The 12470-nt window shown below is 38.5% G+C and overlaps 1 protein-coding gene across 6 annotated transcripts in view; it reads left to right on the top strand.

Annotated features, from left to right (window-relative positions):
- Nucleotides 1–12470, top strand: part of LOC126092615 (reticulon-4-interacting protein 1 homolog, mitochondrial-like) — a 152002-nt gene that overhangs the window by 55971 nt on the left and 83561 nt on the right. The window lies entirely within an intron of this gene.

Below are 12470 nucleotides of genomic sequence, written 5' to 3'. Positions count from 1 at the left end.
ATCTAATGCAGAAATGCAGCCAAAGTCAATAAAGCTTTTATTGAGCAAAAGCAAACAATAAGGATATTGTGTAAAGCAGATATCCACAAATACTGCAGAGCCCTCTTCACAGATCTTGGATTTCTTTTGATGACTTCTCAGCATACTTCTTCCTATGTGGTATTTGTAAACAATAATAAAAGCAAGACTCAGACTAAGTATGGTTTACACAGCTACAGTACAGAAAGTGATTCATATGTGAACTTTGCCTCATAATGTGGTGTTAGATGAATTGACTGTTCATGAATAATTCTTGTTTTCTGTATAAAAAAATATTCATGTTTTTAAGTAATGGATGGCATGATTCCCTTATATGTGCAGAACTTATTTTTCTGATGATTTTTTTTTCTAAATATTCTTTATATTCAACATATTACCAGAGTTTCTCCAAAAAATAGTAGCCTACTATGCCTTAATACTGTTTGAAATAACTGCACTGTGCCTTTTCAGGGTGTTCATGTCAGTGCCATAGGATAATACTTGCAGTTCAAACATAAAGCTATATAATTAACTCAAGAAGTATTCAATAAGCATATTCCAGTTTAAATTCTTATTTAGATTGAGTCCTAGAGACACAACATATTCCATTGCTGTTATGCCATTATTATTATGGCGTATTTCAATTTCCTGGGACTTTGACTGTTGGATCCTACATTATGCCATATGCATTTATAAGGTACTTAGAGTCATCTTGTTTAGCTGTAACCATGTTTCTAATGTATCCAGTGTATTAATAATGTAGTCAGAGATTTTTTGGCTTGATTGTCATCAATTAAAACAGATGTATCATCTGCATACAGAACTGCTACAGAGTTCTCATTAATGGTCATATTTTTAACATAGAACAGAAAGCAGATAAGAATGACAAGGGAAACTCCCCAGTACACCTCCCCACAGATTTAATGGTAAGATGGCCCAATGGATAACCTGTCAAAAACTGAACATGTACCAAACATGAAAACGGGAAAAAGGTGTACTGAACTCTGAAAAAATAAGCAAAACAGAATTAGTGAATGGTCCAAGCTTAAGATGGGCAACATCAAGTGAACTTGAAGTGCCACACCATTTCTTTTTCTTTCTTTTTTTCCCCCCCTCACCCTCACAAAATTATGAACTGTCCATCCGGTCATGGACGTGCCTGTTTACTGTGTTCAAATTTGTGTCTGTGTCATGATTTAATGTCTGTTTGCCACAGTGAGGTGTAAGGAAGGGACCTCCAGATGTATGTACTTCCTATTTTTTCTACACAAGTGCCACATTGTATAACACTTGTGTTTCATTTTGGAAGTTTTGACTCTTGAAATCCCTTGTTTTAACATAGTTTACTTCCATTTATTTGTTGTTTTCATTTTGGTGAGAGATCTGTACGTCATCTTGCCAGCTCTCACTGTTTACCACATTTACTTGTGACAATACTATATTCTTACCAAATGACTCATATTCTAAAATCAGTGTATAGTATGACAATTTCCCAGACTATGGAAGGAGAACAGACACATTAGTGACTGGATGGACAGTTCATAATTTTGTGGGAAAAAAGGGAGGGGGGTCACAAGGGAGATTTAAACAGGATCTCTCACTTTGCAGTCCAACAACGTGACCACACAACCGCAACACATGGTTCTGCCAGTTTGCTCAAGATTGCATATCTTAAGTATGGACCATTCTTTGTTTCTATTTTGCTTCTTTTTTCACAGTTCAGTATACTTTCTTCCTGGTTTCATGCTTGATCTGTGTTCTGTTTTTGATGGGCTGTCCACTGGACCATCTTACCATTGTAACTCTGAAGGAGGATGCGATGGAGAGTCTCCCTTGTGAGAATAAAACCATGGAGAACATCTTATGTTACAATTCTCTATTTTGAAGGCTAATTTCCTAAACTTGAGGAAATAATTACTCTCTGTCTTCTTTTAGATAGATATGAGGTAAGCCACTGTTGTGCACTGACCTTAATCCCGTTTGCTTTTAGTTTGCAGATAAGCAAGGTGTGGTTTTCAGAGCCAAAGCTCTTAGTTAGGTCACAGAAGATTTCTTTCACTTTATTCTTTTCATGTAGTCAACAAGCTCTTAGTGAGGTCACAGAAGATTCCTTTCACTTTATTCTTTTCATGTAGTCAACAAAATTATTTATAGTGTCTACAGTCTTTCCCTTGCTGGAAACCACATTGGTTTTTCAAAATAATCTCATGTTTTACAATACAGTTTTATATTAAGTTGGCAACTGCCTTCTTTGGATATTTTTGTCAAAACTCAAAGAAGATGGATGGAATGATAATTTTCCATATCTTCTCAAGGTCCTGTCTTGAAGAGTGGTTTTATTTCTGCATCTTTTAATATATCTGGGAAACAATCTTGTTGAGAATATTGATTTATTAATGAAGGTGATGGACAGGCTACTATTTCATACAGTGATTTAATTCTCTTTCTGGTTATTCTATCTCAAGCTGCTGAATTTTTGTTGTTTAATTATTATTTTTCATTGTCCATTGGTGATACATTTCTGAACTGTGTGACACACTCAAACTTTCAATCAAGCTCAAAAGGACGCACTATTTTAAGAGAGAGATTTAAAACCATTAACTATAAATCATTACATGTATATATGAAAAAAATAGAAATCATGTAAATGCTACATTTTTTGCTGAGAAAGTGTATTATAATTCTAAAACTGATTCATTCCACAACATAGTGAAAGATCACAATTACAATCCCTGAGTGATGGAAATAACTACCCAGTAATGAGACCCCCACCTTGATAATGAGTTTCGTTGATAAAATTGTGAATGAGTCTTTCATTCAGTTTTATTATTTCAAGCATCCTCATTCTATGAAAAAACTGGCATTATTGTAAAACAGATAAGCACACTACATTTTAAAGTTCATCTTAAGGGTTTCTTCCTGTACAAAGAAAAGGTTTCTGCACTGTGGTACAAAAAAATTTTTATAAGTACCTAATGAACGTAAAGCAGGTAATTTGGAATCATTGCAGATTCAATAGAAATTAAACAAATGTCTTTGCTATTTCTACAAATGTCAGTTTATCTCTCTTTGAGCAGTGAAAATACCTATTAGTAACATGATGACTAAACATGTTCACTGTGAATAGGCTTCCATCCTTACAGCAAATAGACCTAAACAGGTTTTATCTGTTGACAGTTACTAGTGTACATGTGTAAGTATCAAGTAATTTCGAATAAGGTGGCCCAAAAAGGATATACAAGGGCGAGCCAGTGTATTCTTAGAAGGCTTGACAGTGAGCCCAGCTTCCATAAGACATAACAAAATTTCTTCGAGGCACTTCAAATGCTCTATGAACTTGGAACTGTAATCCACCACATCATCAAGATAGTTATAAATGGATTTGAACTTAAGATCTCCAAAAATGTGGTCCAGAAGATGAGACACAACATGGCTGCACCCGTAGACAGTCTGAAAGGAACTCATAAAGGTTCCAATTTGAATAAAAGGTAGTTACTGGTTTGGAATCTTTGGTCAAGGTTATCTGACTGCAGGCTTAATTGAGGTCCACTACAGAGAACAGCGGGCACCCGCAAACCAGATGAAGCAATTGTGATGGTAGGTCAATGGAACTGATTCCAAGATGACCTTCTGGTTGACTGCACTGTAATTGATGACTGGCGGATTATCGTCACTCTGTCCTTTAGGAACAAGAAATACGGATGAAGCATAGGGAGGAGTCAAAGGTCTAATGATGCCATCCTGGAGCATGTTATTAATTAGCCTGTGCAAAATCTTCATTGTGAGTATTGATAATCTATAAGGTGGCTGATGAACAGGAATATCGTCAACCATGTGGACCTTATATTGTATCTTACTAGTTATGCCTAATTTGTTTGTGAGGACAATGGGAAATCAGGATAACACACTCAACAGCTGCCTAGCCTTGCCAGGTTCTAAATTATCAGTGGCAAACTCAGACGACTCCTGACTGCACATGACTAATCAGTTGAGATTGCCAATATGAACTCAATCCTAGCCTCAGGACAAAGATTGAAATAAAAAGCATGAGCTTGATATAAAAAACCAGACTGGTACACTCAATGAAATCACAGCCCAGTATCAAGTTAACTGACAAATTCTTAGCAATAACAATGTTAACAGGCTGTGTAAAATTCAGTGTGCCTAACTTGCCCCATAACTCCACTATGAGAGGCACTCTTGTCCATTAACCACATGGTATCTCTGAGATGGAGGGAACAGGGAAGCATTCTACATAAATTCCCTAACTCAACATATCAGTTTTAATGAAGTAGTGAAGCAGAACTCCCAGAATCCAAAATAGCGCATACAGGCTCATCATTCAAGTGGGCACACACATATGGAATCATAAAATTTTGCACTGCTCTAATATGGGACCAATTCTTAACAGGATGATGGATACCTCTTCCTGCCATTGTCCTATAGTACCAGATATTTGAACACAGGCCCCTCTTCACTTGACATTACCGCACAAAGTGTCGACTATCACCACACCTGAAACTTAGGTTTAACCTTACCAAGTGCAAAGCCCATGGCCTCGTGCTGGTTCCACTCACATGGAGTAATTAGGTGACTGCCTGCCTACTGTTGCTCATGAGCAAATCTTAAACCTTCCATCTTGGCAACCGTGGTATCTAATTTCACAAAGGTGCTAGATTTTCTAGAAAAAACCACATGTAATCAGTCCTTCGGCTTCATGCCTACTAATATGGTATTAACCACATCACCTTCAATTACTTGCAGCCCCAGAGCTAGCACAGCAGTATGGATTTCATCAATGTATTGAAGCAAGGTCTCATGCTGATATTGCACATGCCAAAAATGCTTGTGCTCCAACTGATGCCTGATCTGGTGTGACAACTTCAGTTGACTAATACACTGTGTCAAATCACAAAGGGGTCCTTCACTCTGCATAATTTAAAAGAAAATTTGCTGAAAACTCCACAGTTTAACCAATGAAGAAGCTGAAGAACAATGGCATGTGAAATGCACAATGCATCAGCATGAAAATCAAACCAAACTGCTAACCATAACACAAATTCAACCTGTTCAACTTGCTCAATAAGAAGGTCACTGATCCCTTGTAGTAGATACAAAACAGGGTTTGGCAACCTAGCTAAAGCTTTAGAAGTGATCACAATTATTTGTCCCTCGGTTTCCTGCTTACTCTCCTGACGGCACAGATTATCACCTACACTGTCCCTCTTGCTTACACTAGTTAGGTCATCTACCTGTAATGCCCTAATTAAGCTATCAACAGCAGTACTTTCATTGGGCATCAGGGGTGCCTGCTTTAAATCGCCAAGACTATTCACTCAGTGTGTCACCTGTGCTTGAATCCTTTATACTTTTGTGCGCACAAGCTGACTGTTGCATAAGAAGTTCACATTTTCCTGCAGTCCCGCCAAAGCCACAAAACCATCAATGAGCATAGCACCTATCTCACCAGGCTGAGGTCCAAGGCTTTCCCTACTACACCGTGCAAATGAGCAGCCAATTCAAGTACTGTGTCCTCACCTGATTGCTGCCTGATTCTTAACTCATACAAAATGTGGACTTTCTTGAGCTAGCCTACCCCTGGGCATGGCCTCTCTTCCATGCTGATGACTGCTACCTGGAAAATAGTAGTAACCAAATACAGTTTACTGCTGACACAAGTAAGGTAGTAACTGAGAACGCTGTTGCAAGAAGGGAAAAGATGGCCATCATCCCCTGCTCCCTCTGGGTCTTTCCGGAAAAAGGAAAATAACTACGCTCTGGGATACCAGTTGATAACTAGGAATTCATGACGGAAATTATGGGATCAAGTCAGCATAATGGAGGGACTGATGTCCCCATATAATGCTTCAGCATTCATCATCTTTAATACATAACTTACTTTTATTTAAGTCAAACACATTTTAAAAACAATCACATTAAAGTAGACTTTATAAAAAAAATTACTTTTAAACAGCTGCCACTAATTACAAGCAGCTAGCCATTAACTACACACCAAAAGTACAGACTCAAAAATCAATTAACTGCAGTGTGCAAAATTCACTGAGCAGTCTTTTTTTTAACTAAATGACCTTTAAACAGCTACAATTAATTAAAAACACACTGTCTCCCTGTAAACAGCAAAGGTACAGAATTTTAAAAACAATTAACAGTCACTGAATAGTTAACTACAGTTAACCGAAATTCCCTGATCAGGTTTTAAGCAAATTGTCTTTAAATGTTTGTTATTAATAGTGATCCAACTGTCATTCAGTAGATTGCAAAATACAGAATTAAAAAAAAAACTCACTGAATAAGCAGCTACAGTTAGCCAAATTTCACTGATCAGATTTAAGCAAATGACTTTCATTTTAAAATGAACATAAACAGTCTCGACCTAAAGTTGTGGTTATCAGTTTCGGTCAGTTACTGACCATTTTCAGACCTCATACTGAAATATGAACATAGGATGGATTAAGAGGGATGTGTGCAAATACATCTTATATAACAAATAATGAAAAAAGAAATTATATCCATTTTGTCAGGTGGTGATGGTGAACAGAGCAGGCATTATGACTTCCACAAATGTCAACTGCCGAGGAGAGCAATGCAGCTGTTGCTCAAATATGTGATGCTCTGTCCACTGCACACCAAATTACATCAGTGATAGCCAGTCATGACATACAGGAAGTAAAACAGTTGTTAAAATACAGTTGCTTCAAATAAGATCATGAGTGCAATAATAGAGTTCATTGAGTTGCTTGAAAGTAATAGATATTGCCACTGAATGAGAAATAATTGAAAGCAAGAGTACTTTCGGCAATCCAAAACGAATTATACATTTTAAAGTAAATTGTTAAAGCTAACTGTTTTCACCCCAATGAATTTGATTATTTGCTCTGTAAATTGCAACAATCTGATGACAATCTTACTACTCCCGATGGCAAATTTACCAAAATGACATACATGTGCTTAATTTCTGACAAAGTTGATAACTTTTTCAAGAACAAAGATTTGACAATAGCCTTTAGTACTAATAATCTTCTGCAGAATAGGTTGAAACATACAATTGGAAACTGCAGTAATACGCATCTCAATTTCGTTGTTTATAAAATATTGTGTGAAGATTATGATAAACAGTACATTGGTCAGACAGCTAGGAACTTCACTACTCATTATAAGGAACATACTTCAGGTAGGTCTCATAATAAATCCGTACTTGGCCAACACCTAACACATCACAATCACTCAGAAGGATGTACACCTTAAAAGTTCTTCATACTGCACCTAAAGGATTGTTACTTAAAAAATTAGGAAAGATAGAAATTTATGCTCACTACAAAAATAAATCCTTATCCATACTCTATGAGCAATTAGACTTAAGAGAAAAATATTTCTATGATCTTTTTGAAAACTAATTATAGAATGTTCCTGCTCTTCCATGCCTCATTTACTTTTTCTTTTATTTTTTATGTCATGGTTTCATGTTTGTAATAAAGTTTGTGCACTTTATTTTAAACTCTTGGCAGATTATGTTCCTATTTTTTATTCATGACTATCTTAATTAGGCTCAGTTTGTGTGCAGTGCCACCCTTCATGCAATATGATGATTTTGCCGTAGGCTAACTAAAGAATGCTGTTTTACTTATTTTCATATTTATCCCTCTTTTATTTCTCTAAATAATAATTGTATTGTCATGCCCATTGCTATTTTATAAAAGTTTTATGACAGTAGACAACTACAGTCACAGTATCTTTTAACTTTTGACTGCTTATGTGTTTGTTTTACATTTATGACTACTTAGATGGGTCCTTGGTGTATTATATTATGGTGATGTAACCTATATTTCTATACATCTGACATTGTGTACGCCTGTTTTTTGGAATAAGTGTAAACAACAATGTTCATAGTTCTTTTAAACTTCAGTTTCTTATGCTTTTTGTGTTATGTTTTTGACTACGTTGATGGATCAATGAGATTTTGTGCTTTAGTTCTTCTGATGTAACTGATATTTTTTCATGCTTTAGGGATCATGTACCCTACTTTACTTGTTATCTTGTTAGTTACGTGGTCAGTGTCGTCTAGGGGATCTGACACATAATACGACAGTCATCTTATCTGCATGCCAGTATATTGTAACAACTGATCGTAGTTGCAACTTTCCAATCTTCACCTGTGGAATGTACACATTGACACCTCCATGTCACTTCAGTGGTAAATAATGGTATCAGTCAAACAATATTTCCACTACCATTATGATCTAGGAGCAATATGCAATACCACACATGCATTTCTACATGTTGACATGGATGCCAGTACATAATTGTTGGCCACTGTCGCAATGCTTTAAGTCCTCTTCTGCTGGGTGGCGCATTTCGATATGAGCAGGCCATCCCCATGGGAACCATTAGCATCACTTAACCACCATCTTTGCTGCCATACCATCTACAAGTTTGCGATAAATCCCCACAGATGGCTGTCAGTGTTGTCACAACTGATTATGATTGGTTGTCTCTTTTTTATATATATTTTTATCGCTGATTGAGAAAGTGATGTTTATAGCAGTTACTTTATAGAATATAAAGCACCTATTTCTTCATTTGTTATTAGCTTTCGTTTAATCATTCTGTATAAACCTTATTGTAACAAATGTTTCACATTCTGTATGCCTGATTGGCTGTCGCTGATGTAGTACAGTGTGCGATGGGCAGAGTATTGTTTATTTAAGCAATGGCTGCATTGCTCTCCTTAGCAGTTGATGTTTGTGGAGTTCATAATGCCTGCTCCGTTCACCACTGCCTCCTACCAACATGGGTATAATTTCTTCTTTTATTATTTGTTATATAAGATGACCGAAACCAGTAACCACAAAAATAATAGTTTCTTAAGGTCGAGACACATTATGTTAATTTTAAAGTACTAAGAAAAAACTGCTGTTCTCTGTGAGAAATGTTCTGAAAAATAGATTACTTTCAAACAGCTGCTGTTAGTTATGAGCCCACTGTCATTCAGTAGACAGCAAAATACAGAATTTAAAAAAAAAAAAAAAATGACTGTCAGTGAATAGGCAGCTACAGTTAGCCAAAATTCACTGATCAGTTTTCACTAAATGACTTTTAAATAGCTGCTATTAATTATGAATGGTGGTTGCATAAACCCTACCCAAGGAAGGGGCATGGAAGAGTGAAGAGTGAGAGGTAAGGACATACACTATAGTTACTTAACTTGGACGGGATGGCCTCTATCCTTCCACTCCTTAAACCTGCAAGAGGCTAGACCTCCTACACTCACATGAAAGGGCTAAAAACCTCCAAGTTGGTGTTGTGTCTTCCAAAATATCATTCCAACTCACGGAAACTGCTATACTTGTCAGTCAAAACCAGGCTTGGCATCTTCACAGGAGCTGATAAGTTCTCATGTACCATCTAGAGCTCCAAACTTCTTGCACCCCCAGCCACCTCGCTTCACACACCACACACCCTTTCCCAAAACCTTCCTGCTTTACTGCTTCTGTCCCCACCAATGGTGACGCCAAAGTGCCTCCAGAGTTACTCAGACAAAGATCATCAATGAGGGGCGAAATCAGTAGAAGGCCAAGCCCACATGGCTCAGATATCATTGTTAATTCCCCCTTAAGGAGAGTGTTTCAAAGCAATCAGTTTTATGGCATTTTTTACTGTCCATTCCTTTCTTCTTCCCAAAAACCTCTCATACTCCCTTTGTCAGAAACGTTCGAGGACAGGTTTTAAAAAAAATAGAAAATTGCACTTAACAAGTAATGATCCTAGCTCCTATCGAAGTAGTTCCCTTGGCTATCTATAAACAATTGCCAACGTTTCTGGAGGTCTAAGCAAGCAGGGAAATTTTCAATTGTGATGCATGTAAGCTCATTTGTCACAGCCCTGGATGTCTGCCATATCTTGATGAAACTTTCCTTTCAGTCACTTTTTCGCTAGCAGAAACAAGACAAAATCACAAGGTGAGAGGTCACGCGAATAGGGCAGATGTGGGATGTCAATATCAGAATATCTGGCCAGATACTCGGTGTCAGATAAAGTGCAGTATGTCTTACATTGTCATGCAGTAAGAGCCAGTCCTGACAGTGCCACATATCAGGGTGAAGATATCACAAACTTCGACGTGAAGAGTCTGGTTCACTGCTTGACCTGGAGGGACATACTCATGGTGAACTAATCCTTTAGTATCAAAGAATGCTGTCAACATTGTCTGTGTTCTTGAAGGCTGTCGTTTGACTTTTTTCGAGGCTGGTGATCCAAGACTCCTCCACTCAGCACTTTGATGCTTCATGTGAGAGTCATACTGGTAACGGCAACTTCCATTTACAGCAATAATCTTTAATATAAATGTGGTATCACATCTGGCTGTGTCCAGTTGTTCAGAAATTCTTCATCAAAAATATCAATTTGTGCACTACAAATCCAGTTCCAAAGAGTTTAAGATTTCTTAGTGGAAAGATTATGGCTGATTTTCTCTGATATTTTGTATTGGTTTTCGAGTTAAAGTGGTTCTCATTTGAGAATTGTGCTTTCTGAATTACTAGAATTTTGATACAAGATTGATCCATGGTGTTTGTCAGTTGTTTCAGTTTACCTGGTTTCAATGGTGTGTTTGTGTTGAGTGTTCTCATATAAAATACTCTTAGTCTTGGCAGTTTTTAAATACTCGAATTCGGTTTTGGGAATGAAATCCCAAAGGATCTCACGTAAGTGTGACTGGAGTTTTGAGTTCCAGAAGATCCAATCACAGCTGAGCTCACAGAGCCAACAGTTGCTGACCAGAGTACTGGTTGCTACCACACAGACGTGTCTGGGTGTTGGTGTTTCACCTGTAACCCTTGGCAGAAGCCCTCACAGGCTGCTACTGCCCTCCAGAGCCAGATGGACCCAGGGTTTCTTAATGAGGTTGTTACTCCTTTCTTTCCTCCTACCTCATCACTTGTGAGATGAGGCCCTGTGCTTGGGACCGGCAATGGCAGAGTTTTTTCACTTGTGTTATGTACAAAATATAATAAAGAAATAAACCTCTGCCATTGTGCCTTCATAAGGACTAGTCAGGACTGTCTGACCATCATGTTACCCTCAGCCAGTGGCATCATATGAATGGGGTATGGAGGCCTGTGGTGTCAGCACACCATTCTCTCGAGCTTTATCAGTTTTGCAGACCTTAGAGCTACTATTTCTCATTGAAATAGCTCCTCAATTGGCTTCATGAGGCTGAGTGGACCCTTTCCCATTCCTCCCACCAAGGAAAAATTCCTGGCTGTACCAAGAATCAAATCTGTGTCCTCTGCACGACAGTCAGCGATGCTGACCATTCAGCTGTGGAGGTGAACTTTGTATTACACACACATCAAAAATAGTTTTGCATCACCTTGGTTCCAAGAGTTCTGGAAGCTGTAAAGAAAATTGGAATAGAGATTAACATAAACATTGTTTCCACCCTTTTTATTGCTCATGAAAACCCTACATTGCATGTCGTATCACCATACAGTGAGACCTACAGAGCTGGTGGTCCAGATTGCTGTACACACCGGTACCTCTAATACCCAGTAGCATCTCCTCCTGCATTGATGCATGCCTGTATTTATCATGGCATACTATCCACAAGTTCATCAAGGCACTGTTGGTCCATATTGCCCCACTCTTCAACGGTGATTCGACACTCAGAGTGGTTGATGGGTCACGTCATCCATGAACAGCCCTTTTCAATCTTTCCCAGGCATGTTTGATAGGGTTTATGTCTGGAGAACATGCTGGCCACTCTAGTCGAGCGATGTCATTATCCTGAAGGAAGTCATTCACAAGATTTGCACGATGGTGGTGCAAATTTACATCCATGAAGACAAATGCCTCACCAATATGCTGCTGAAATGGTTGCACTATCGGTCAGAGGCTGGCATTCACGTATCGTACAGCCATTACGGTGCCTTCCATGACCACCAACGGCATACATTGGCTTCACGTAATGCCACCCTAAAACGTCAGGGAACTTCCACCTTGCTGCATTCGCTGGACGGTGTGTCTAAGGCATTCAGCCTGACCGGGTTGCCTCCAAACATGTCTCCGACGATTGTCTGGTTGAAGGCATATGTGACACTCATTGGTGAAGAGAACATGATGCCAATCCTGAGCAGTCCATTCAGCATGTTGGTGGGTCCATCTGTACTGCACTGCATGGTGTCATGGTTACAAAGATGGACCTCACCATGGACGTTGGGAGTGAATTTGCACATCATGTAGCCTATTGCTCACAGTTTGAATCATAACACGATGTCCTGTGGCTGCACGGAAAGCATTATTCAACATAGTGGCGTTGCTATCAGGGTTCCTCCAAGCCATAATCTGTAGGTAGCGGTCATCCACTGCAGTAGTAGCCCTCACGATGTCCTGTGGCTGCACGAAAAGCATTATTCAACATAGTGGCATTGCTGTCA

The sequence above is a fragment of the Schistocerca cancellata genome, chromosome 7 (assembly GCF_023864275.1).
Source record: "Schistocerca cancellata isolate TAMUIC-IGC-003103 chromosome 7, iqSchCanc2.1, whole genome shotgun sequence".
Classification (NCBI taxonomy): Eukaryota; Metazoa; Arthropoda; class Insecta; order Orthoptera; family Acrididae; genus Schistocerca; species Schistocerca cancellata.
Note: the sequence above shows the minus strand (reverse complement) of the source record. Positions and strands in the feature narration are given on the sequence as shown.